We start from the raw sequence: 13923 nt of genomic DNA on the forward strand, positions 1-13923 counted from the left end.
CTATTGCAGACCATATTGTACCTCTCAGATGTATTACCTCCTAATGTAGAGGCTCCACCACAGACACTAAGGTAAAGGAACTATTTATGTGACTGCATTTCTTTGGAGACATGTGATAGTGGGGTCATTTCATTTCAGATTGAATTTGATAATTGTTTCAATAGACAGGCGAATAAATGTAAGATTTTATTAGTGTTTAACTAAAAAACAGCAATAATCAGTATTTACAAAATAAAACCACTGAAGGCCTGTCTTAGAGGGTGTAACTCTTAGGGGAGTTAGTGTAGGTCAAGGAATGTGATGAGGCACGCTGCTAAACCAAATGACAACTTTCAGGTGTACATTGCATTACAATCTAACGTGAAGTCCATTTTTTAATTTTGAATCGCTATGTAGGAGCTTAGCGCAATACCAAGGGTGAGTATAATAGCATATGACAGCCTACCTCTATTTCAAACAGTCCCAGGATAGCCTCAGACTACAACATGGGGTGTATCAATGCAATGGGTTCCTGGTTGCTGGTAATTGCTGAAATGTCTGGTCAGCCAACACCACCTCTGACCTTCTGGGCCGGTCACCCCACGCACCGCGCACACTATCTGCGAGTGAGCCCAGGCTGCCCCCGATCCCGCCGAGTGCCGCCGCTGCCCACAGCTGTGCTCCTGGTCTGCTGTAGCTGTAGTTCCTGTGCTGCGCTGCATTGCTACTGTTGTAATTTTTGTCACTGCGTTGCCCCCTGTTGTAATTCCTATCGTACTGTCAGTGCGTTGCTCCCTGGTTTAATTGTACTGTATTTCCCTGCTGTCCGCTTGTTGTGCCCCTGCCCTTTGCCTAATCGTATTTTGTTTCCCCTCTGTTGTGCCCAGCCCCGGTCGCGTTTCCCGCCCTCTCCCCGCCGCTGCCCCCCTGCGGCCCCGCCCCCTTCCCTCTGTCTCCCTTCTTATTCGCCGCCCCGCATCCCATCTGCTCCTCCCTCGCCCGCCCCCCCACTCTCCACATATGGCAGAGTGGCAAATGCGCAGCGTTGACGCGCAGCGGGCGCGCCCTAAGCGTGCCGAAGGCGCGCCAAAGGTAATCCCGTCTGCGCCTGTCCGCGCCTGGACCGCGCCCAGCACCCTTCAACAAGGCCGACGCTGTCATCGCGCCCCACTTGCGGGACATCATCAACACCTCCTTCGACACCGCCACCTTCCCGGAGAGTTGGAAGCACGCCGAACTCAGCGCCCTACTGAAGAAACCTTCCGCGGACCCCACCGAACTCAAAAACTACCGACCCATCTCGCTCCTCCCGTTTCCGGCCAAAGTCATCGAGAAGACCGTCAACAAGCAGCTGGCCGCCTTCCTCGAGATGAACGGATCCCTCGACCTCTCGCAGTCTGGCTTCCGTGCCAACCACAGCACCGAGACTGCCCTCATCGCAGCCACCGACGACATCCGAGCCCTGCTCGACAACAGAGAAACAGCGGCCCTCATCCTCCTGGACCTCTCCGCGGCATTCGACGCTGTCTGCCACCGCACCCTAGTGCAGCGACTCAGCAACATCGGAATCCAAGAGAAGGCACTAGAATGGATCATCTCCTTCCTCGCCCGAAGGACACAGATAGTCCGCCTCCCCCGTTCAGATCAGAAGCCACCGAAGTCATTTGCGGAGTCCCTCAAGGCTCCTCGCTCAGCCCCACCCTCTTCAATGTCCACATGAGCCCCCTTGCGGCCATCGCACGCCAACACAACCTCAACATCATCTCCTACGCCGACGACACCCAGCTGATCCTCTCCCTCACCAACGACCCCGCCACCGCCAGAGCCAACCTACACGAAGAGATGAAAGACGTAGCCGAGTGGATGATGAACAGCCGCCTGAAACTGAACTCAGACAAGACGGAAGTCCTCATCCTGGGATCTTCGCCCTCCGCCTGGGACGACTCCTGGTGGCCCCCTGCCCTGGGCAGCGCACCCAAACCAACAGACCACGCACGCAACCTGGGCTTCATCCTGGACTCCTCCCTCTCCATGACCAGACAAGTCAACGCCGTCTCCTCGTCGTGCTTCAACATCCTGCGCATGCTACATAAGATCTTCCGGTGGATCCCCACCGAGACCAGGAGGACGGTCACCCAGGCCCTCGTCACCAGCCGATTGGACTACGGCAACTCCCTCTACGCCGGAACCACTGCCAAACTCCAGAAGAGACTCCAGCGGATCCAGAACGCCTCAGCAAGACTCATCCTGGACATCCCCCGACACAGCCACATCTCCGGACACCTGAGAGACCTGCACTGGCTCCCGGTTAACAAGAGAATCACATTCCGACTCCTCACCCACGCACACAAAGCCCTACACAACCAAGGCCCAAGATACCTCAACAACCGCCTCAACTTCTACACTCCCACATGCCAGCTTCGATCGACCAACCACGCCCTCGCCGCTGTCCACGGCATCCGAAGAGCCACCACAGGAGGAAGGTCCTTCTCCTACCTGGCTGCCAAGACGTGGAACTCCCTCCCGACCCACCTCCGCCTGACCCAAGACCACCTCGCCTTCAGGAAGCAGCTCAAGACCTGGCTGTTCGAGCAGTAGCGGACCCCCCTCCCCAAGCGCCTTGAGACCCTCCGGGTGAGTAGCGCGCTATATAAATGCTATGATTGATTGATTGATTGCTCAGTTCCTTTGGGCCATGCCGCATAATCTCTAATCATTAGGAGGGGCCGGAGAAGCACCATTGCCAAGCTGTCTGCAGCCACTCAAGATGTTCCTCTGGGGAGACGATAGGACCCACACCCCACAAGAGCTTATTTAGCAGCAATGGCAATGATAACAGCACTGAACCAAGAAAAGGACCCAAGGGAAAGGTGATTTGGAGGGAAAATGAAAAAAGACAAACCGTATGAGACTATGGGACATCTTGTCATCATATCACTATCAAAGGAGAGAGAGAGGACTAGGTAGCTAGTCCGTATCCCCGGGGTTTTATATGTGAGATCAAAAAGGACTAGCCTATTTGTGAATTTACGTAGACTCAAGACTGTAAGACAGGGTACAAACCCTTTTGTTTGTTCATGAAGCCCTCACCCACCAACCTGGTTGGTAGCATGCTTCATCATCGGGCCCACCCAGTGACACCGAGTGTGTCCCAGTTGTGCTTCGACGCCTGAATACAGTGGAGCAGGTATGTTTCTGAGTGTGCAGTGTAGTGACGTGAAGGTGAAAATTTAAAAGCTATACAGGGGTCCCAGTACCAAGGGTACATGTTATTTTAATAACTAGGTCACTGTTAGCATTAAAAAAGGCTGTTGGATGTTATAGGAGTGTTAATTAGGGTCTCCTACATCCAGGTGTGGTCTACATGTTTCAGCCAGGCCTTTATGATTAAAACTGGCTTTCCTCAGGACCAAAGTGTGTAGGTGAAAATTACTTAATTTTAAGTGATTGTGTAATTTCGAAAAATGTGTAGCACTCGCTAAGGTGCTTTACATGTGTGAGGGGGATTCCCTCTTAGAACATTACTGGACATACAACAAGTATGACAAAACACACATACAGGGGAGAGTCTTAGTATGGTAACATATTCACAAAGCAGTTTGATTGCCGATATCTATTGTGCTGTGTAGACTATAAATAAGCAGCAAATGGTGTGCCCTATTGGTGGTATGGCTAGGGTGAAAGTTATCATATATACATGAAGTTTTGTGGTGGGCTAAGCATCGTAAGCGCATCAACACAAAAAGATGGTGGTAAGTGCATGAAAGGAAGTTATCCTCACGTTGACGTGTTGCCAAATTTGCCCCATGGAGTAGTCCGGCAGAGTAGTGGACCCTGGGAAGACAAGGGGGCCTCAGGGGTTTAGGGACCTGTGGAAAGAGAGCTTACCTGTTCGTAGCTGAAGCACTCGGTTTACTCACAAAACCTTCGGTCAGTGTCTGCGTTGAACCTCTTGTTGTCTCTGCGGCCTCAGTAACCTGGCAAAATCTGGACACAATGCCAACACACCAACGGCAACACCAGCAACCTTGTGTCCCTCATAACATGCCCCTGCGGGCTCCGTTACGTGGGCATGAAGACCCGCAAAGTCAGGACTACAGTGGTTGTACACAGAAGCACGATCCGGTGTGGCTAAAACATCAGCAGACTGAGAGAGCACTACCTCACGGCACACCACACCCCCAATGACATATCCTGGACTGTCATTGAACAATTTGACATTAACCAAACAGACAATGACCGGATCTTTCATACAAAAGTACAGAGATGGATCTATCGCCTCTCCACCCAGCAACTGGGTTTGGGCTTGAATGACTCCATACCCTGGAGCTCACTAAAAACATGAATTTCTTTCTCCTCACATGGAACACTACTCTTGATTCCTCTCCGTGTTAAATGTCCCTCTGTTGTATTAGCCAGTTATAATACACCTGGCCTCACAACTTAACCCCACAGTGCTTTTTAAGTCCTTTTTCCCAGTTAGCGTTTTTTATTTCTCAAGGAGTTCTTTATTTCTCACAGAAAATAAACCTCCCGGCGACCTTCTCATCGCAGGGAGGTCAGGTTTCTCATTGCGAGTGGTCGCGTATGCTGGCAACCGCTCGCGATGAGAAACTACTAGTCCGTGTTGAGAAAGCTGCTGATCGAGTAAAAATATACTCTAGTGGCAGTAACAGACAGCTCGCACTGTGCAAGATGCCATTTTCAATGACTGCACAGTGCAGACAAGCAACGGCACGGTCCAATCATCATGAACAACCCTACGCAGTTCATGTAGTGCTACGCGTAGCTCGCGTAGTGCGAAGTGCACTTTGCATAGCTACGCGTATCGCTACTTTGCAAACTACGCCCAGGGTTACACTTAACTAAAAATCTGTGCTTAGCATAGTGTACCGCACAACGTGTATTTTGTTGTTTCTGGCATTACATCCAGATATATGATACAACAAGTAACATCATACCTACGACAAGTCACAACTATTTGCTTTGTCAGTGGTTGTTAGTTGCATAGGATAAATAGGCAGGAACTATGGCTTATCTATAATATTGAAAAAGCTTCCACTTAAAGCCCTGGTGACACCACAACGATGTTGCTGCTCCTGAGTTTCAAAAAGAGAAGGTAAATCCAGAGAAAAAGTGACTCTCTGTAAAGAATTTCCCTTCCCCTACAAGGCTCACCTGACATGACGTCATGCTGTAATTTCTCCACTAATGAGAAATGAGCAATGTGAGCACATGCACATCGATGTGCCTGCTGTCGCTGCAGTCCAGAGCCCTGGGTACATTTACATATAGTTTGAATATAAGACCCAAATGGAAAGTCTTATGGCAAGTTGTGTTTTGCGTTGCAGCATTCATGCTAATCTTCTAAATGAGAGAAAGAACAGCAGGAGACAGCATTTGAACAGAAGGCAATACGCAAAGGCATGTGATACTACAGAGTAAACATAACAAACAGGGTTAGGATTAAGGTGAATGTGCATGTTGTTTCTCTCTCTTGTGTTATTCATTTTAAATATGTACTGTTCCCCACAGAGTGTTCATGTATAGTCTCATGCACAAAGACTCATACATCTGTACAAGGTATTACAAGTCAAGTTCCTGAATCCTATCCAGATGCACCTGCCTGATGGTTGATGACATGATGTGTGAGATCAAAAAGGACTAGCCTGTTTGTGAATTTACATAGACTCAAGACTGTAAGACAGGGTTTTATTTGTTTATGAAGCCCTCCTCCACCAATCTGGTTGGTGGCATGCATCATCATCGGGCCCACCCAGTGACACCGAGTGAGTCCCGGGTGTGCTTCGACGCCTGAATACAGCGGAGCAGGTATGTTTCTGAGTGTGCAGTGTAGTGATGTGAAGGTGAAAATTTAAAAGCTATACAGGGGTCCCAGAAATACCTTTCATGTTTTTAAAATGTCCGTTGTCTCCTTTTCTAGATGCAGGGACCAGATGATGTACGGAGCAGGACACGTTGCTCAGGGGACAATGGGTGTGGCTTGGGATCTGGAGATGACTGAAGATGCCGAACCCGGAAGCAGGAAGGAAGATTTTGGAATGTCAGCCTCCGGGGGAAGTAGGGTCACAGACCAGTCTTCACCCACGGTGCTTCGCGTGGGTGAAAGGACAAGCTGGGAGGGGGTCGAGGGGTTCGATAAGGGGAGGGATTAGGGTGGGCTATATGGGTGCGGGGGAGGAGGGCTTTTCCTTTTCCTGCACCTGGCACCACTGGGGAAGGTTAGGAGTTTTTGGTGAGTAGTGCGGGTAGTTTGGAGAGTAGGGCTACATAGGCCAAGTTCCAATTGTTCGATCAGAAGGGGAAGTGAGGAGGCGGCAGTTAATTTAAATAAAGGTATCGTGGTCTTACCTGGCAACTGACAGGCATGGTAGACCCGATTTGGAGGCGGTCTGGCCGCCTTGAGGGTGTTGCGCCAGGCAGCCCGGGAAGATCTACTGCGGCCTGTGGTGCTTGACCAGGTGTGGGTCGGCATGGTCTGACCCCCGCGGTCAGCCTCATCCAGGGTTGCAGGGACACTGACGGCATGCCAGGAGAAGCTGCTGCTGCTCAAAAAGAATGTGTGTGAAAGGGGGCAGGGCCAGCCCAAACAGGAGCACCAGAAGCGCGGTGATCGGCATTTGAGCCTGCCCCCGTAGCTGCAATGCGAGACACTACCCAGTGAAGAGGTGAGTCAGAGGGCGGGGCTGCAGGAATTTGAACTGGGGCAGCGGTGCGCTCCGGCAGGCAAGAAGCCCGAAAATGGAAGAAAACAAGGAGGGGGGCCAAGTAAGAGCCGGATCAGCAGCACGCTGAAGCTAGTGCAGCAAGAAGTGAGCCTCTGCCTCAAAGGGGAGGAGAGGCTGAATATGAAATGACCGAGTAACAGGCTGGAGCCAGTATTGGGCAAAACACAGTGGCAATCCAGGGGAAGAACCCCGGTGGATCAGTCATGAAGGCCCAGGGGAACACCAGCCAGAGGAGGTTGGGGAGTGGGACACACTAGGTTATAGACAGTGGGTCCCAGGGTATGGGGGCTACCACCAGCATGAACATGGGCAGACGAGGAGCCAGGGAGCAAGACATCAGTGGGGATAGTTCTCCGACGGTACTCACCAGAAGGGTAGGTTTAGACCTTGGAGGAAAGATCAACAAACAGCCGCGGATTATACAGGAGACAGAGCAAAAATATGAGGAGCCAAGGATGGGGAGGCGCGAGCAACGGCCTGCCTACCCCAACTTGGAAGGAAGAAGGAGCTGCAGAGCAGGATGCCAGGCCAGGGGGAACCCAGGGCAAGCGGGTATGGGTCAAAGAGGCCCATCTCCTGGGGGAGGGTTTAGGGACAGCCTTGACAGTTTTTGGATGCCTTGTCTCGCTCACAGTGATGGTGATTCCGACAGCTGGCACCTGGTGCAGACGCATGTAAGACAGAGCTGCCGGACGGCACCTGGATCTGGGAGGAGTGAGAGTGATAGGCCCGGTCAGGAAATCAAGGACAGAATCTTCGAGGTGAAACTACAGACTGAATTTGAAGATTTCAAGGGACATACCAAAGATGTATGGAACAGGTCGAGACAGGACATGGAACAGGGAGTTATGCATTTTGTTTTATGTTGTATTGATAAGAGTTTGTCGAAAACGACAATAGCACGGAAACTGGCAGGGATTTCATTTTACAGTAAACTTTATTTAGGTTTGATCCAGCGAAGGTCGAAATTCTGAGCATGATGCTGAAAGGTTGGGGATGTGAACGGGGGGGGCAGGAGGGTGCTCCGAGGGAGGCAATAGCTTTTGAATTGTTGCAAAGTTTGTTGGGGGTTTTGCCTAGTTGTTGCTATGATGAATATGAGGTGTCAGTATTCCGTATATGCATGGTATGGATGTTTTTTTGGGGCTATTCGGGTTCTGGAATTGTTGGGAACAGTGCAGCAGGCAGGTAGAGCGTATGATGAAGTAAGATTGGAGGAAGGTCGATTGGGGATCTGGTTGGGTCATTCCAAGATGGATCAGGCAGGGAGAGGTCAATGGGTTTGGCTGAATGAGAGTAATTGCAGTGGACGGGATCCAGCTAGATGTGGCACACATTTTTTCAGATTGGGCAGCTACAGCAGCGGCACATTTAGGTTGATCATGGGACAGAATATGCCAGATTGGGAGATGGAAGTCTAGGTGCTGCGAGAGATATGTGCGCAAGTTATTTCAAAAGGAGTTTAAGGGGGGCAGCAGTAGGAGGGATGAGAATAATACTTGTGCACTAATATATTTTCTCTTGTCACAGGTTGTGTGGGTGGCCCAGGAACCAAGACAGTTACCTGGATCGTAGGACACTCATTCGTTCTTTGGGCAACAGAGTATGCAATCGGCAGGTGCACGGCCATAACCTGGGTCTGAGGAGCAGCCATCATGAGGTGGGGTAACGGAGAGATGCGTTGGGGGGCATTACAGCCCTGATTGATGAAGATGGTATCGCAGAGAGGCTGCCCTGATGTGTTGGTCCTACATTTGGCGAAAATTACTTGCTACGTTTGTTGGGTTTTGCAATTCTACAGCATATGCAGAGAGACCTGGAAGTAATAAAATCTAATCTGGCAGGAACGTGCATAGTAACGACAGAATTCATATCACTTAAGGTGTGGAAAGGGCAGTCAAACAAGCCGCTGTGGAGAAAGCATACAAGAAATTAAACAGGGCTACAGAACTGACAAAAAAGTTTGAGAAATTGTGCTAGAGTGTACATCCTGATCACCCAGCAGTCCCAAATTATTCTTATTTAATCCCTACAAAAAGGTCATATCTTCTTTGTCTCACAATCTCCCAATTGGCTCAGGAACAAAATATGCATCCTTCTCATACTCAGGTGAAGCAAAAGAGGAAGGAGAGGAAACAAGTAAACCCAACAAATAATGTTTCCTTAATTTGTTTTTTGTCATCACCTCAGTAAAATCTCAAAACCCAGAAACACCTTCTGTGGTAGAAATCTCTACAGCTGGAGAAACATCTCTTCTATGTTTATTTGAGAGTTTCCACTTCATTTCATATTTCATACAGCAGCAAGTCAGGAATCTAAATCCCAAAATCTTAAGTACTACACCATAGACCAGCAACTTACATAGATGCAGAACATTTTTAACAAATAGTTGTGGCTGCTGTGTACCTCGTGATCTGATGCTCTGTATCACAAATCATCCAGTCCGCCCCACACTCAGGTCTGCCAGAGAGAGAGCTGAGGAGCAGTAGAAGCAATTAAAAGTAAAATAAAAAGAATAAACTCTTCCACTAAACACCAAAAAACTGCAGGAATCTCCAAAATCACATAACAAAAAAACAGAAAGAACTGTGTTTAGGGTACTCAATTTTTCGAGCTGCTGGTGTGGCAAGAGAATTTAGAATATGTGTTAATTGTTTATGTAAATAGTTGACAGGGAGGCGGGCCTCCTCATATAAAAAGACGAGGAAGAAAGATGGAACGGATAGAATTACGTGTGCTACATACACACTCAGGATAGTTTCAAATTTCCTACATTGGCTGTCCTTCATAAACCGGTGTATCATAATAAGCACAGACATCAAGAATGGAGAGTCTGCAAAATGCTTATTATGATGTCATTAGTCATCGGATGATCCCGTCAACTGACCCTCTTTTCCATTTGGATTTGTACATTAATCTTTTGTAACTTCACTGTTCTGTTGGTAAATTCACTTTGCATACAACTTTAATTGGACACGTAAACAGTTTTTATTTTTATTTGTGTATATCTCGAAGTATGGCATGCTTAAGTTACACACTTACGCATATCTGATGATATATTGATATTACTCATATTACAATGTACACAAACTGCAAACATTTTAGATCAAAATGCATATTGATCTTCACAACATATGTCCTGGAAAGGGTATCCTTAACACCTGTTCTGGTTTCACATTCCTATTTGTCAAAATGTTACACATTCTGTGACTGTTAACCAAAAAAAAACAATGAAGCTGGTTTTTCATCCATAAGATCTGAAATATAAAACAACACTTTACTTTTCTCGGTTGGAAGTGTATATGGGAGATGAATTTAACAGAACATTCCACGAATCAAGACATAACAGCGGCACCTGACATCCTGCCTCCATGCAGGCTTTTATGCCGTGAAGCTAGATAGAATACCTATGCACAGGCGGTATGGTAATGTTTATTATTTTGACGTCTTCTAAATTATGTATTAACCGTAGTCGAATTGTCACTTTAAAATGTTACCCATGTCATGTTTTTCATCCAAAGGCCTCAAACTAGCTCGCAAGGCAGGGCAGAATAACAAAATAGTTGAGCAACTGGTTCTAAAATTGAGATATTAGCTGAAGAAGTGGTCGGCTGCTGAGACATAGCTATTTTTTTAAATAATTGGAAAGTAACAACGAGTGACACAAAATTCTACAACAAGGGCAAATGTGCCTAATTTTTCAATTACCTTCCCGAAGAAGGAAGAAATTGCCTTTTTTTATTCTTCGTGGAGAATATGGTGTTGTTCTTTAATATTTAATTAGCCCTGGAATGTACTGGTAGTGCTCTTGAGAAGCGGCTTCCCATGATATCGCTGTTGTTTACAGCGTGCCTGTAGTCTTCCTCCGCCATCCATCACGCAGCACTTGAGCCATCCACAATCCCGTTATCTGTGCTGCACTTTATTACCTCACTGTCACAATTTCCGCCGAGTCCTCAGAGCTTTTCACTCTATCTTGTCATTTATAAAAGCCAGCCAATGAGACTTTATTTTCCATGTTGCAGTAAAAATACAGAGCTATGTTTTTTATCCTTTTAGAGAGATTCACAGTTCCCGTTTCATTACTGCTGTTCCTCAAGTGCAGGGATGGTACAGTTAACGTCTACAAGAATAATGTACCTGGGATTTTCAATCTATTTTATATTTCCTAATTCTGTATTTTCGTATACTCCAAGGAAACTGTACTACGTGCTCAACCTTATAATATAAATTCGGTTTATTTCTAAAATATTCATCGCTTCTATGTTTTTGGCTCAGAGTTGGCATACATTTGTTAAAAAGTTTCATCTGTCATTACATTTTAACAGATGGGAATAGCCCCCTGCAAGGTGGCCTTTTACAAATGTGAAAAAGGCCTTCATTTTAGGCTATGCCTTCATTTATTTCGAAACTGTAATGTTGAACAATACAAACGTGGATTTTCCTAGCACTTGTGAGATCCTACCCATTCCCTAGAAACTGGTAACTTTTCTGATAGAGCGATTTTCTGTCCAGGAGCCATTGTTTCAACATATTTCCACCAATTCTAATAATGTCCCGTATCATTTTTCAATTATTCAGAGATGGTACATAACTGGTACACAAAAATGTAGTTCATATCTCTTAAGTGTCCATATTATAGAAGAAAACATACCTCAAGTGAGTTTTTAATATCTGATGCTCTGTATCACAACCCGAGGACACCATATACCATTTTCAACATATAAATTCGAAAGGATGAATTAAAATACAGTAATATTTTACAGGAACATATCCCCCAAGAACACTTCTTTGCAGGCACATATAAAGATTCGAGATCTACTTGAAAACTAACGCTGGATGTCTGGGTTAGTATAAGGAGGCCATAAAATATTGTATACTTTAATTTGTATTGGTCTTCTGTAAACCTTTCGATCCCAAAAGTAGCTTTAAAGCTTTGGGTAGAGGTCAGCGGGTTTGTTCACGTTAAGTGTATGACAATTACAAGTAGTTTTTGTATAGCACTTTCTACCGGAGTGCTCTTACTTATCAGTGTAAGGATTACTCTCGCAAACTTTGCTGCATATTATGTGGATTTGCCACTGATCATTTTTCCTCTCCACTAGATACCCTCCTCTTCACCGAGCTTACCCTTGTAAACTGAAATGTACGCATACCCAACTATTTATTACTCAATGCTTTCTTCTTCACAAAGCTGAAAGTACACTGCATCGGCTAAACATACAGGTCACAAAGTATTTTCTCTTATCACGTGCCACTTACAGCAGGTTCTACAGTCTATCACTGCAATTCTCTTATCACCAGAAAACATCTCAACTCTCCTAGCAGGATTTCCTACTTTAAATAGTATCCTCACTACCTCAGCTTTTGATCCTTTATTTGCTCTATTAGTTTTGCTGATTACTTTTCTTCCTAGTTTTTGTCTTAATTGGATCTTATCTGCGCCCCCTTCTACTTCTTTCTGCACATCCCACAACTTTATTGCGATTCTCTAACTGCTCCATAGAATGTTTGGGATGACTCCTGGTGCCCCCCTGACCTTGGAAACCTCCATACCCTGATGGGCCACGCATGAAACCTCAGCACCATACTAACTCACTGCTCACAATGGACCACCAGATCAACGCCGTATCCTCGGCCTGCTTCAACACCATCCACATACTTCGAAAAACGTTCACATGGATCCCATCCAAATCTAGAAAAACTGTTGTGCAAGCTCTGAGCAGACTGGACTATGGCAATGCTCTCTACGCCGGAATCAACAAGAAATTACTTTACAAACACAAGACTGACCAGAACGCAGCAGCCAGACTTATCCTAGACTTCCCCCATCCCAGTCACATCACCCAACACCTCTACCATCTCCACTGGCTCCATATTGAAAGAAGAATAACCTTCAAACTCCTCACTCATGCATACAAGGCTCTCCACTACACCGACCAACTTACCTGAACAACCGCCTCTCCTTCCATGCACCCAAAATACTCCTCCAATCAGCTGACGTCTGTCTGGCCATTGTTCCATGCAACTACAAGACCAGATCGGGAGGTGCGTCCTTCTCATACCTCGCAGCGAAGGCCCGGAACGACCTCCTCCTCCACCTCCGGCAAGTCCCCAGACCTCAAGACCTGGCTTTTTTGATGACCCCAGCACTCAACTGAACCTTCCCCACACCCCCCAGCTCCTTGAAACCCTTGCGGGTGAGTAGTGGCGCTTTACTAACGCTGATTGATTGATTGTTTGCGGCTGATGCTTCATTGAGCACTCTGTCTCATCCTTTGTCCTATGTTACACACTCTCCAGGGATGGTGAACAGGCAGTCCATCTTACCTTCTGCCAACTCCTCCTATTAACAGGGGGTTTTATCTGTGATGCCATTATGATGCTTCATGTGATTCTGAGATTTCTTTCTACTTAATTTCAGACCTTAAAAGCCATACTCGTTTATAATGTGTACAAAAAAGATTGGATGATGTAATCAGTGATGTAATCAGTAATGTAATAAATTATGTCATAGAACATCTGTGTAATATGTGAAATCATAAGTAGGGCATGATAGGGGTGAGTTATGCTGGCACTGACATTTTCAACTAACTATAACATCACTATAACCTTAGTTTTTTTCAATAAATATATATGTGAGGTCAGAGAATATATATGCAAGGTCATAAGCAGTATATATAAATATATATGAAATGAAACATTTTAAACAAAAAAACACTGATATTCACCAGTTATTTCAAGTAACTATAACTCATGCCCTGCTTATGACTTCACATGTTGCATTACTCGTCTCATATTCTATCATATCATTGATAACATCGATACGGCAGCTGAAATGACATCATTGACTACATCACTGTGCATGGCAGAGGTGCGAGATATAGTTACTTCAAATAACTACAACTGGTGAATTTCAATTTATTTGTTTAAAATGGTGCATTGAAGGAGACATTTTCACCCAACTATAATGACACTTCAACCTTTGTTTTTTATATTCCTTGAAAAAAAACATTGGTTAAAGTGATGTTATAGTTAGGTGGAAATGTATGTTTAAAGATACTGCTCATGAATCAACAGGCCTCAAAAACAATGTGGAGGTATCAACATTTCCTGTCAAAACAATTACCTGATTTGGCAATGGGAGAGACTGCCATATTTGGGCCTGGACTTGGATGCCACACAGGGGAACCTA

The sequence above is a fragment of the Lissotriton helveticus genome, chromosome 4_1 (genome assembly GCF_964261635.1).
Source record: "Lissotriton helveticus chromosome 4_1, aLisHel1.1, whole genome shotgun sequence".
Classification (NCBI taxonomy): domain Eukaryota; kingdom Metazoa; phylum Chordata; class Amphibia; order Caudata; family Salamandridae; genus Lissotriton; species Lissotriton helveticus.